Here is a 14803-nt window from a genome sequence, read left to right as displayed (position 1 = left end):
AATAGATCACATAGTAAGATATGTAGGAGTTGAATTCCTAGGAAGCCAAGGAGATATTTGTAAAGGAAAAGAAAAGAAAAAGCTGCTAGCCGCAAATTGGCTAGAAAAAAATCAAATTAGTAAAATTAGTTATATTCAAGAATATACTTGTGAATTAGAAACAACTACTATAATTTATTTGATAGTAGTAAGGACATGACTCCATACTTGGATAAATACTATCAAAAGCTACCAGGATATTTGGCTACCTATTTTAGAGAAAAAGGATTGCCTTCCTCAACCAAAGGCATAGCCAGCTTTGTATGTTACATAATATGCAAAGAAAAGCTAAATGAATTAATACCCAAATTTACTGTGATGACACAGAAGCAGCATCTCAGTGGGGATGTCATGAAAGAAATTTTTTTAAAAGAAAAATAAAAACCAACGGATTAATTATAAGGAAAAACATTTCCAAGAAAAATTTTGTTCCAAGAAAAAGTACTTTAAAAAATGAAGAAATTTCACAAAGAAATTTACTGATAAATTCAAGTGCTATAATTGTGGAGAAGAAGGCCACAAAAGTTATGAATGTAACAAAAAAGAGAGTAAAAATATCTAAAATAGATAAAGAAGAAATTGAGTCATACCTAGAGTCAGTTTCATCTATTAACAGTGAAGTCTTTTATATAGAACTCAATGAAGAATTCTCAGAATCAAGTACTAATTTAGAAGAATGAATCAAGAAATTGAGAACATAGAATAAACCACTCAGGTTAAAGATGCTGAAGAAGATCAACGACGATATGCATTAAAAACAACATTCGATGGAGAATAGCTAAGAAAAATCCAAGGATTAAAATTCAATTTCGAGTAGAAGATAATATATTCAGCAGACTACAAAGAACTTTCTCAGGAAATAAAATCTCTTATCATGAATACCAAGAGATTGAAAAGGTGATTGAAATCACTCAAACAACTAGCAGACATAAGATTAACTTATTAACAAAGCCTATGATCGAACAAATTTTAAGAAAAAATCCAGAAAGGAATAGGAAAAAGAAGAATTATCTTGGAGGAATCCAAATAATGGTTAAATCCACCTTTAAGGAAGAAATAAACTATCCCATAGTAATTAATCTTTCAGACAAAGATTTATTAATACCAGAGAAGGAAATCTTGGTATTGTTGAAGAAAATCTGGCTTATACCAAATTACTATTCACCTACTACCCTAGGTAATTTGTATCATTAAAAGATGCAAATTTTAACGAAGCCTTAAGTTTGCACTTTCAGGTAAAAAGAGAAGTTTTATTCAAACCAGGTAATCATATTATGAGAATCTATTATCAAGATCTATATACGGTTACCAATTCAAATTATGGAAATGTTTACAAAAACAAAAGCCTGGTCAAAATTGACAAAGAATGCACAGGAATAGCTAGAATAGTTTAAGCAGAGATTCAACAACCAAATATTCCTAATGAATATGAAATTCAGGTGGGAATAGCTATAGATAAAGGAAGCTCCACTACTTCGAATCCAATACTCTCAATAGCATATGGGTGAATCTCCACATGAAAAGGTAATTCCATGAAATTAACAATGAAAACTCTAACAATGTTATAGAAGTTTTAGAAAGATTCTTTAATGGAAGCGACTGGAACAAACAAACAAACAATCTTAATACAGTCAGGATCATCAGCCTAGGGAAAGAAACCAATTACAGTAGTGAATAAAAATACTCAATAGCCACAAACACCTTTACTAAAAAGGTAGACAATTGGTTTAGACGAATATCAGAAAAAACTGAAAAAATATTCAGATTAGAAGCTTTAGAACAATTTAGCAAATCCACTCGAGCAGGAATAGATCACATAGTAAGATATGTAGGAGTTGAATTCCTAGGAAGCCAAGGAGATATTTGTAAAGGAAAAGAAAAGAAAAAGCTGCTAGCCGCAAATTGGCTAGAAAAAAATCAAATTAGTAAAATTAGTTATATTCAAGAATACACTTGTGAATTAGAAACAACTACTATAATTTATTTGATAGTAGTAAGGACATGACTCCATACTTGGATAAATACTATCAAAAGCTACCAGGATATTTGGCTACCTATTTTAGAGAAAAATATGCTAAAGAAGACCAGACACATGACTCTAAGAAGAAGGATAGCCTTCCTTAACCAAAGGCTTAGCCAGTTTTGTATGTTACATAATATGCAAAGAAAAGCTAAAAGAATTAATACCTAGATTTATTGTAAAGACACAGAAGCAGCATCTCGTGGGGATATTATGAAAAAAAATCTTTAAAAAGAAAAAAAAAACAAAGGATTAATTAAAAGGAAAAATATTTCCAAGAAAAATTATGTACCAAGAAAAAGGCACTTTAAAAATGAAGAAATTTTAAAAAGAAATCAATTGATAAATGCAATACTACAATTGTGGAGAAGAAGGCCATAAAAGTTATGAATGTAACAAGAAGAGAGTGAAAATATCTACAATAGATAGAGAAGAAATTCAGTCAGACCTAGAGTCAGTTTCATCTATTAAAAGTGAAGACTTTTATATAGAACTCTATAAAGAATTCTCAGAATCAAGTAATAATTCAGAAGAATGACTCAAGAAATTGAGAACATAGAAGAAACAAATCAGGTTATAGAGGCTGAAGAAGATCAGCGAGGATATGCATTAAAAGCAACATTCAATGGAGAATTGCGAAGAAAAATCCAAGGATTAAAATTCAATCTTCGAGCAGAAGATAGTATAATTAGTAGACTACAAAGAACTTTCTCAAGAAATAAAATCTCTTATCATGAATACCAAGAGATTGAAAAGGTGATTGAAATCACTTAAACTACTGGTAGACATAAGCTTAACTTATTAACAAAACCTATGATCGAACAAATTTTAAGAAAAATTTCAGAAAGGAATAGGAAAAAGAAGAATTATGTTCATCTTGGAGGAATCCAAATAATGGTTAAATCCACCTTTAATGAAGGAAAAAACTTTCCCATAGTAATTAACCTTACGGACGAAAGATTTATTAATACCAGAGAAGAAAATCTAGGTATTGTTTAAGGAAATCTGGCTTATACCAAATTACTATTCACCTACTACCCTAGGTACTGTATATCATTAAAAGATGCAAATTTTAACGAAGCCTTAAGTTTGCACTTTTAGGTAAAAAAAGAAGATCTATTCATACTAGGTAATCATATTATGAGCATCTATTATCAAGCTCTATATACGATTACCAATTCAAATTATGGAAATGTCTACAAAAACAAAAGCCTGGTCGAAATTGGCCAAGAATGCACAGAAATAGCTAGAATAGTTGAAGAAGAGATTCAACAACCAAATATTCCTAATGAATATGAAATTCAGGTGGGAGGAGCTATAGAAATAGGAAGCTCCATTACTTCGAATCCAAGACTCTCAATAGAATATGGGAGAAGCTCTATACGAAAAGGTTATTCCATGAGTTTTAACAATGAAAACTCTAACAATGTTATAGAAGTTTTAGGAAAATTCTTTAATGGAAGCGACTGGAACAAACAAACAAACAATCCTAATACAGTCAGAATCATCAGCAAATCATGTCAAGGAAAGTATCCTAGATGGATTAATTAGCTTTGAAGGTAAGCCTTATATTTACAAAACATTGGAAGAAAATAGTTACAAATGTTCAAAAATGGTAAAATTACCAATACAACTAGGAACAATTAGAATAATAGTTCCTTGTTATATTAGCAAAGATGAAAATGATTACAACATAATTTTGGGAGGAACATTTCTTAATAGCATGGATCAATATAATATCCAAAAAGAAGGAATCCAGATAACCTTATGAGATGAAACTTGTTTTATTCCTAAAATTTAATACCTAAAGAAACCTCTTTTAGAGTATCAGTATTCGTGGAATTTACAACCTAAGAAATAAAACTGACTTCATTTTGTCAGATAGATAATAGTTTTGAAGCCAGTTTAGCAAAATCCTTTCTAATAAAAAAAATGGGATATTAATAATGTTAATACCTCTGTTATTGGTATTACAGGTGACAAAAAAAAATTAACGCATGAAAAAGAAAATGTAGAAATAATTTTAGGATCTAAAATTGTTTCTATAAAACATGTTTTTGCATATGATAAACTAGAAACTGATTTATTACTAGAAAATGACTTTATCCAACAGTTTCAAAATTATCACCAAACAATATACATGGTAAGTTTTAAAACCCCATGTACTAACTTTATAAAAATCCCTGGAAAACATAATCCCTATATTTTAATAAAACAAAAGAGAATCTTTAAAAAGAATTTTTAGATACCCCTAAAACTACTCTTGTAAATGTCTCAATCTCAAGAAAATAAAATAAGATTTACAGGCCTCTTACGGAGAAAATCCATTAGGAAAATGAAATAATAATCATGAAAAAATAGTCTTAATACTTAAAGATCTTAGTATCATCATAAGAGTTAAATCCATGCTTTATAATGAGAAAGATAAAACTGAATTTAAAATTCAGATACAAGAACTCCTTAACCTCAATTTAATAAGAGAAAGCAGGAGTCCACACTACAGTCCTGCTTTTATGGTAAGAAACCATGCTGAATAAAAAGGGAGGAAAAGCTCGAATGGTTATAAACTATAAAGAGCTAAATAAAAATTTTATTTTTGATGGATATTTTATCCCAAATAAAAATAATTTATTTAACCTTGCTAAAGGAAAAACCAACTTTTTTAAATTTAATTGTAAAAGAGATTTTTGGCAAATTAAACTTTCAGAGGAATCAGTCCCTCTAACAGCATGTAGCACTCCTAATGGACATTATGAATGGTTAGTGATTCCATTTGGGTTTAAAAATACACCACAAATTTTTCAACAAAAAATGGATAGAATATTTTCTGAGAAAAATTTCCTAATTGTTTACATAGATGATATTTTGGTATGTTCAGAAAATTACCAAAAACACTTATCACATCTGAAAGAATTTTCAAATATTTGTGTTAAAAATGGAATTATTTTAAGCCAAAAAAAACTGAAATAAGCAAAAGTGAAATAGAGTTCTTAGGAATGATAATTTCAAAAAATGAAATAGAATTACAAACTCATATTTTTAAGAAAATAATTGAATTTCCAGATAAACTAACACCAAAACAAGAAATACAAAAGTTTCTTGGTTGTTTGAATTATACAAGTGAATTTATCCTAGATCTTGGAAAAAAAAGTTTTTTTTGCAAAAACTCATTCGAAAGTCAAATCGACTCGGATGGACTAATGAACATACTCTTTGTGTACAAAAATTAAAAGAAGAATGTGCTAAGCTACCAAAGCTTAGACTTACAGAACCAGAAGACAACTTAGTCCTACAAACATATGCCTCCAATTATCAATGGGAAGCATTATAACAAATAGATTTAAATGAAATCTATAGATACACCAGTGGAATATTTAATGAAGTTGAAGTTAATTACTCCACAAATGAAAAAGAATTATTAGCGGTAACAAAAGAAATATGAAAGTTTTTCACATTTTTATTACCAAAACCATGTGTTGTTAAAATAGATACTACAAAAATATCATGAATGATATTTAATAAACTACCTTCAGAACCACAATACAGAAGGTTACACAGATGGCAGGTATTATTGTCATTTTATACTTTCAAAATTGAGAATATTAAAGGATATGACAATATTTTTGTAGATTTTCTTTCAAGAAACGTCCAATATGGACAATAGAACTCAGGTGTTGATCAAAAGAATATGGTAAAAAATGAATAGAATTGACGACGCCATAAATGAAAAAAGCAACATGTTGTTTAGCATCAGAGAAGAACTTGTATCCTTGTCTGAAAAGGCAAAGAAATTACAATTTGAATTAAGTCGGCTTAACACTGATCAAGCTGAAAATATGGCAGAATTCCAGCTTCTCTGCGAACACCTGAAAACCAGACCCAGGGGACGAGAATTCCCTAACAAAGTGGCAGGAGATTTCCCACTAGCATCTAGTGTCAAAAACATCTCGATGGTAAGCCTGGATATGCCAATGGCGGAGTTTTCGGACAAAACCAAAAGCTGAGAATAAGGAAAATTCCTTAACAAAGTGGAAGGAGATGTCCTACTAGCACCTAGTGCCAAAAACATTTCGACAGTAAGCCCGGATATGCCAATTGCGGAGTTTTCAAACAAAGCTAAAACCCGAGCACAGATGAAATTCTCTGAAGTAGAGAAATCAATAAAAACTGAAATAACTTCTGATAAATCAGAAAAAAGAACTAACTTTTCTTCAGGAAAATAATTTGCTTCTTTTCAGGTAGGAAAAATCCATCCTAAAGAAAAAGAGTATCTGACATTCACAAAATAAATCTACAATCTACCAGAAGTCTGTGGAGAAACTTTCAAAGTCATTGAGACAAAGAGTCTATATCCAAGGATTTCCATCTTTCTAGGAGGATCATCTAGTTTCACCGCCAAGTCATTTAAATTCGGTTACTTAGACCGTGTTTATTCTAAATGAGATCTATCTGAATTAGAAGGACTACTAATACAATTGACTAGATCAATCCAAAATTATGCCAAAGAAGAAGTATTTTATTGCAGATTCTATAGCATAGCAATGGAATCTCAAGATGATAAACTACATTTTTCCACAGTTAATTATATAACAGTGGAAAAATTAAGAAACTTTAACATCAACGCAACTGGAGTTGATAAAAAGATTCCTTTTTTTAATAAAAAATGGATCCAAACCAGAAGTGCTTTAGGGATGAAGGCAATATACCACATCCTTAAAAATAAATTTGAAGAAAATTACAAAGTCTTCAACAGAGATATACACTGGGTCCTAATGACCAAAGAAAAATTGAAATCAGTAATCTTAAGGGACAAAATTACTAAGTTTGAAACACACCAATTTGCAACCACTCCAGAAACATGGACTATGGCATGAAGATTCTTATAACATGGACACATAAAAAGAAATGATGGTGATAGCTCATCGATGTCTGAAGAGATGTGATTTATAGCTGTAAAGAAAAGCCAACAATATAACGAAAGACGTAAAGCAAAAGCACTTATGTCAACATAATTGTCAGCACCAGACGATAAAATAATAAACAAGATTAGACCCCACAATCTAAAAGTAGCCAATCAAAAAAAAAAGAATCTTATCTCTTATCCTGATAAGGGACTAGAAGAGAAATAAATACTTTTGAAGGGATGATCCTAAAGAAAATAAATATTGTAATTCTATTTGTCCTTGTAACTTTAAAAGGAGAGATAGAAATTCATAGAAGGCAGACTATATTTTTTTTTTCGAGTCTTTCTTGATTAGAAAAATGCTAGGTGTCTTCAATATGAGCAAGTAAGAAACACTTCCCCCGTCAGGGAAAAGTAATAAATAGTTTGTATATGATTTTAAGGAAGATCTGACTAAAGATTTTTCCTATGTTGTAATATATTTATGAAATAAAAAGTTTGCTTCTATATCCTTTGTCAATCTCATATGTTGGTGATAAATGAAGGTTGTGATCTTCTGTCTTAGCGGAGGAAAAATAAAACAATAGCCTCATGTTAGGCTAAATAGTTTTTCATAGCCGGAAGAAGATACACTACGGTGTTGATACAGCCAGCATAAAAGAAAGTCAAAAGGTATAAACATAAACTCTTTTGTTCATGAACATATTAAGATAAGAAAAATTATTTTTACATCTACTTTACACACTCATACATATTATGTGTTGCTAAGTACCTATAGGGAATATTAAATCATGGATTTTCTATACTTATCATCATGAGAATGGTACAACCACAATTAAAGAAACTTAGAAGAGGATTTTGGGAATCCAAAGCACTTATAGTTACTCTTAACAGAGATATAACAAAGATAGAAAATCATCTTTGAAAAATCTATCATTTGAAAAATACTACTAATATTTCTAAAATTAGCAGAATAAAACAAAAATTATTTGACACTGCAGAGAGCTTGTATGCTGAAAGAAACACAGGTTTTTCTGTATAAAAGTTATAAGGTTTTGATAAAGAAATTTATTCTTTATACTGCCTAATGAGTTATTATACTATTTTCTTAGATGAAAATACATTAATCATCATTCTTATGGTAATCAAATTAAATAAAAATTTACAAGAAAAAATTCTTGATAAAATCATTGACTATATTGTTCAAGATGGCCACTCTATTCACGAATATTCATATGTGGATAGTAATGATGATCCATACTATTGGTATGATGATGGTTACTTCATTGATTAAGTAAATTATAACTCTGCATGGACACCCTATTTGTGAACAACTCCATTATATATATATATATATGTGTGTGTGTGTGTATATATATATATATTTGTCTTTTATTATAATTATTTTGCTATCTTTGCATATTTTTATTGGTAATCCATTACTAACAGTTTGAGACTACATATTGGCTTACCTACTAGCGGGTTATAACAGATGCCATTATGACCTGAGAAATCGGGCTGTGACACTTGGTGTATGTTATTTCATGATGATGTAGTTCTAATTTATAAGACTTAGGGAACAGTTAATGATATGTTAGAGGTTTAGAGACAGACCCCAGATTAAGCTAGAGTATTTGGAGTGCAAGTTAAATAATTTGATGTATGTGACTAACGTGGTAGTGAAGTTGGTTTCCCAGGCCATTCGAAAGAGATTTAGTTTCAAGTATCTTGGGTCTATAATTTAGAGGAATAGAGAGATTAACGAGGATGTCATGCATTGTATTAGTATATGGTGGTTGAAATTGAGGCTCTCTTTGGGTGTCAAGAAGGTTCTTTCTAGGCTTAAAAGCAAGTTTTATAGAGTGAAAATTCAACATGCTATATTGTATGGAGTGGAGTGTTAACCAGTTAAGAACTCCCAAATCCAAAAGTTTAAGATGGCGGGATGAGGATGTTGAGATGGATGTGTGGACTTACTACGAGAGATATGGTTGGAAAATAAGATCATTCAAGAGAAAGTGAGAGTGGATTCAATGGAAGACAAGATTCATGAAGTGAGGTTGAGATGGTTTAGACATGTGATGGGGAGGTGCATGGATACTCCAGTATTGAGGTGTGAGAGGTTGGCTCTTGATGGTTCAGGTAGGGCAGAGGTAGACCGAAAAAATATTTAAAGGTGATGATTGGACATGATATGGAGCAGTTATAGTTTACAGAGGACATGAACCTTGATAGAAAGGTACGAAGGACGCCAATTAGGGTGGAAGGTTAGTGTTTTATTTTTAGCTAAGCTTTGTAGTCGTGGTGTTATGCATGTGTCTTATAGTTTCTTATTCATAGTGTTTTTGTGATGTTTATGATTACGAATAGAGGCGGAGACAGCCTCCTTTAGGGGGTTCGGCCAAACCCCCTTCAACGGGAAAATATATTATTTATATATGATTAAAATTATTATTTTTTTATTAGAATAGGTGTTGAACCCCCTTCGACTAATTTTTCTTTGAATATTGAACCCCCTTAGTTGAAATCCTGGCTCCGCCTCTGATTACGAATAGATAGTCTATAGTATTAATATGTGGATGTCTTGTTTATATTAGGGAAAATTACAGAAATAACAACTACAGAGCCTTAATTGCAACTTTTATAGCAACAGTTTCATAATTATGAAAAATAGCAAATTGTATTTTATATTTAAGTAAACTGTTGCTATACAAATACATATACAACAAGATTTACTGTTTTTGTTTTACTCAAATTAGATGAGTTAAATAAGAAATAATTATCTCATCTAATTAAATTCCCATAAATTTCTCTTATTTATATTAGTAGATTCCTTTTCCAAATCAAAATCAAATATGAATATTATTATTTACATGATCTTCAAAATTTCAAAATATCATTCTCTTATATCTCTAACTATTTATTTTTTTATTTTTTTCATTTTTTTTATCTTTTTTTTTAATTTTAATTTCTTTTTCTTTTCCATTTTTTCTTTCCACTTTATTTTCTCTCTTCTACTTCTCCTCTTTTTTTTCCTTTTTCCTTTTTTATTTATTTTTTCTTTTTTCGTTTTGTTTTTTTTTTTTCTTCTATCTTTTTTTTTTTTTTTTTCTACAACAACAACAAACCCAGTGTATTCCCACATAGTGAAGTATGGGGAGGGTAAGATGTACGCAGTCCATACCACTACCTCCGGAGAAGTAGCAAGGCTGTTTCCGATAGACCCCCGGCTCAAGATAAAATAAGTAATCACAATCGTACAAAACGCATGGAACAAGATGGCAAGACATAAAAACGCCCCTACAATGGAAAGTAAATAAGGAATAGTAGGCACTCGTAATACAACAAGCAACAAGGTAGCCTAACAAGAGTAATACACAAAACAGGTAATGCCCTACCCTACCCACCCTAATAGTCACTAGCCTGCTATCCTAATACGCGTCCTCCAGCTCTTCCTATCTAGGGTCATGTCCTCAGTAAGCTGTAACTGCTCCATGTCCCGCCTAATTACCTCTCTCCAATGTTTCTTTGGCCTACCCCTGCCCCGCTTGAAATTATCCAAAGCAAGCCTCTCACACCTACGAACTGGTGCATTTGTACCCCTCCTCATCACGTATCTGAACCATTTCAAATGGACCTCCCATATCTTGTCCTCCACCGAAGCCACTCCAACCCTCTCCCGGATAGTCTCATTCCGAACCCTATCCCCTAGTAAGACCATGCATCCAATATAACATCCGTATTTTCGCCACCTTTAATTTTTGAATATGAGAGTTCTTGACTGGCCAACACTCTGCTCCATACAATGTGGCCGGGCGGACTGCCACCCTGTAAAATTTGCCTTTAAGCTTGGGCGACACCTTCTTATCACATAACACCCTCGAAGCGAGCTTTCACTTCATCCATTCTGCCCCAATTCGGTGAGAGACATCCTCGTCAATCTCACCATTCCCCTGAATCATGGACCCGAGGTATTTGAAACTATCCCTCTTACACACCACTTGAGAATCCAACCTTGCTTGCACTTCGTCCTGCTTCCTCAAGCCATTAAACTTACATTCCAAATATTCGGTCTTGCTCCAACTCAACCTGAACTCTTTAGACTCAAGGGTCTGTCTCCACACCTCTAATTTATCATTCACACAGGTCTGTCTCCACACCTCTAATTTATCATTCACACCTCTCTGGGTCTCGTCAATCAAAACCACATCATCCGTAAAAAGCATACACCAGGGCACCCCTCCTTGGATACGCCACGTCAACACCTCCATAACTAAAGCAAACAAAAATGGGGTAAGAGTAGATCCCTGATGCAATCTTGTCAAGACCGAGAAATTCTCTGAATCTCCTCCCGCCGTCCTTACCTTGGTCTTAGCTTTATCATACATGTCCTTAATTGCTCTGATATATGCCACCAGGACCCTACTCACCTCCAAACATCTCCAAAGGACTTCCCTAGGGACTTTTATTTTAAAAAGACAAATATCTATATGATATATACATATTCAAAAAATATGCAAAATAAATAGACATATAGATCTACATATGTATTTACGATAAAAAAACATGCATATATATCTGCATATATATTTACAGAAATACATAGCTGACTCACATGTATATATAAACATATATGACACAAAATCTCTATAATAAAATGACAATTATATACATATACATAAAGGTAATAAAAAAATACATGATAGATATCTTAAACAGTAAAATAAAATAAATAAGTACATATGTTACCCTTTAAAATGACATAGTATGTACAGTTCAAAGACAAATTCAACACCGTATAAAATACATATAGCTCTACATATGTATTTACAGAATACATACCTGCTCCATATGTATATTCTTATTTTATATGAGTCACTTTTGTATTTCGCAAATACATATGAAGCCAGATAGTATAGTTATGTTTGTTACTGTTTAATATGAATATGATATGTATATCGTAAATACATATGTATATTTTGTACCGTAAATACATATCCAGATCTGTATGATTGTATTTTATATATTTTTTAAATATGTGTATGTGATATACATATTTGTCTTTTCAAAATAAAAGTTAGAGATAAAAGAGTAAAAAAGAGAAAAAAACAAAAATATAAAAAGGAAAAAAAGAAAAAAAAAAAAAAAGAAGTGAAAAAAAAGAAAGAAAGAGAAATAAAAGTGTAAAAATAAAAGAAACAAAAGAAACAAAAGAAAATAAAAAAGAAGAAGAAGAAAACAAAAATAGAAAAAGAAAAAAAAAGATAAGAGAAAGGAAAAAAAAAAGAAAACGAAAAAGGAAAGAAAAAAAGAGAAAGAGAAGAGAGAAAATAAAGTTGACATGAAAAAAAATCAAAATCAAAAAATAAAATGATAAAAAAAATAACAAGAAAAAAAAGATAGAGACATAAGATAGTGAAAGACAGTAATAATATTTTATTTTAAAATATTGAAGATTATGAAGATAATTATCTTCAAATATGAAAAAGAAAAAAAAAGAAAACAAAAAATTTTAAAAAAAAAAGGAAAAAGGAAAAAAGAAGAGAAATATAAGAGAGAAAATAAAGTGAAAATAAAAAAATAAAAATAAAATAAAATAAAATGATAACGAAAATAAGATGAAAAAAAAAAAGATATGACTATATTTGGGGGAGGTGAAATAGTGGAGTGAAAATAGAAAATGTAAAGTAGTAAGAGTAAAACATGCACTTGCCTAGTTAATGAGTAAAATAATGTTACTTTTGCTATAAACTGTAATTTTACAAAAATATTGTTATTTCTTGTAATTATAGTCTTAAATATGCTATTTTCTCTAATTTTTCCTTTATATTATCATCTTATAATGTGTTGTTCTATTTTTTTTATTTTTTTTATGTTTGTTACAGTGTTATTTCTTCATTGCTTACAAATATGTTAAAAGCACTAATAAAAAATCTGGTCCACCATTTGTTGAGGATCGATTCCATGTTCAAAAGTATAAGAACTAATGTTACTCAAAGTTGAAAACAGTCAACATCAATGTCAATGACAAACAGTCCACAGAGTTATCGAAATCTCTAATAAAACCCCAATATTTCATACCGAAGATTTTTTATTTTTTTTTTTGTAGGTATTGAGCATTAACAATTGTTAGATGCATAAATGCACACTATTGATGCCACAATGACATCTAATGAAACTGCCAGTAAAAAAAATAAGAATACGTTATTTAGACGAGATCTAGTATCATTCAAAAAACATGTAAATATTATTTGTTTGTTTATTTTTTGTTTCATTAGTAAATATTGTACCTTTCCATTCCGGTATATTCATTTTTACATTATTAGGTTGACAATAAAACTTTGAACCTTCCTACCTTTATGACTAACCAATTAATAATTATTATTAAAGCTATAAAAAATAAGTCTCTTTCTGATTTAAAGTATGCACATTATGTATCCAAATAATATGATATGACGTATTCTTACATATTACGTTATACAGGTCTCAAGAGTCACGACGACGAAAATGAAAATAGTGATCCAAGTAAAAAAGCAGATGTTGATCGAGCAAACAATACTGACAATCGAGATATTATACTCAACAATGTGAATGATGATAGTGGTGACGAATTAATACACCAATAGAAGAGATTATGAAGAGTCATGTTGATCCCGAGTTGAGTGCTAAAATGCATATACTTATTAATGTCGAATATATCTCATCATATATCTTTAATAATTTATATAATAAATCTTAAGTATGATACAGTGATAGAGATACAATGCATATCTGTCAACTTTGTTTATCCATGTATTTGTCTTTATATAAAAGGCATGTGTTTGTAAATTATGGTAGATATATACATAGAGTTTATGAATACATCTATAAATTGTAACAGATAAATACATAAAAATGCTGTGAATTATTAAATGTGACAGATACGAGAATAAATATTAGCAAGTTTATAGTCTAACAGACACATTCATAAATGTATCTAACAATCCATGTATCTACTAGTAATATTTTTTTCTATTTTACATACTCATTGAAATTTTAAAAACCAACAAGATACTATAAATAAAATTCACAATGTATCTGGTAGAGCGAGAAACGCATTACCTGATGAAATTTTCAAAGTCAATCGGTGAGGATACACTTATAGAAGCAACCACTATGCATTTGCTTGTTGCATCATTGACTACAATTTGTCTAAGTTAGATCACAGAGAGTCAACTCCTGATCAGTGGCATTGCACTATCAAGCCATATCTCGGAGTCTCGAATATCGGTACGTACCACCATCGAGATTCTTGCCCAAAGAAACAGACAACCTCCAGATGAAATAAGTCCCCATATATCGCAGATTTTGATTCAAATTTAAAATAAAATATTAAATAAAAGTAAAAATTCACCCTAAAAATTAAAGAAAATCAGAATTAATTTTGCTGTATCTACATTAAAATGAGTTACATCTATCAGATACATAAATTTAATTTAATTTGATCACGTATCGATGAATATAATATGTTATATACATATCATTTGACATACGTAAATAACTTATACCTGCTCCCTCCAGAGTGTTGGTTGAAATGAATGTCCTCTTATATGCTTCATTTAAACTAATTGGATATTTTCTCTTAAACTAATTAGCACGTTTTAAGGAATGTAACTGCTAAAAAAGCATTAAAACAACAATTAAGGTAACTAATTATGATAAAAATAAAATAATATCCCACGATTTATGGTAATTATTTTGTTATTCCACCGTTCTAAACAAGAACCTTTCCATAATCTGTTTTGAAATTTCAAAAACTTCTTACAGCTTGTTCAAAAAAATCATACGATTTTTTTTTATTT

The 14803-nt window shown here is 30.5% G+C and overlaps 1 long non-coding RNA gene across 1 annotated transcript; it reads left to right on the top strand.

The window, feature by feature from the left end:
* The first annotated feature begins 7281 nt into the window (after positions 1-7281).
* LOC124891452 lies at positions 7282-13488 on the top strand. The gene is made up of 2 exons (XR_007049704.1): positions 7282-7634; positions 13446-13488. It is a non-coding gene; the product is annotated as an uncharacterized LOC124891452 (long non-coding RNA).
* The last annotated feature ends 1315 nt before the right edge of the window (positions 13489-14803 follow it).

Source organism: Capsicum annuum, chromosome 1 (assembly GCF_002878395.1).
Source record: "Capsicum annuum cultivar UCD-10X-F1 chromosome 1, UCD10Xv1.1, whole genome shotgun sequence".
Taxonomy (NCBI): domain Eukaryota; kingdom Viridiplantae; phylum Streptophyta; class Magnoliopsida; order Solanales; family Solanaceae; genus Capsicum; species Capsicum annuum.
Note: the sequence above shows the minus strand (reverse complement) of the source record. Positions and strands in the feature narration are given on the sequence as shown.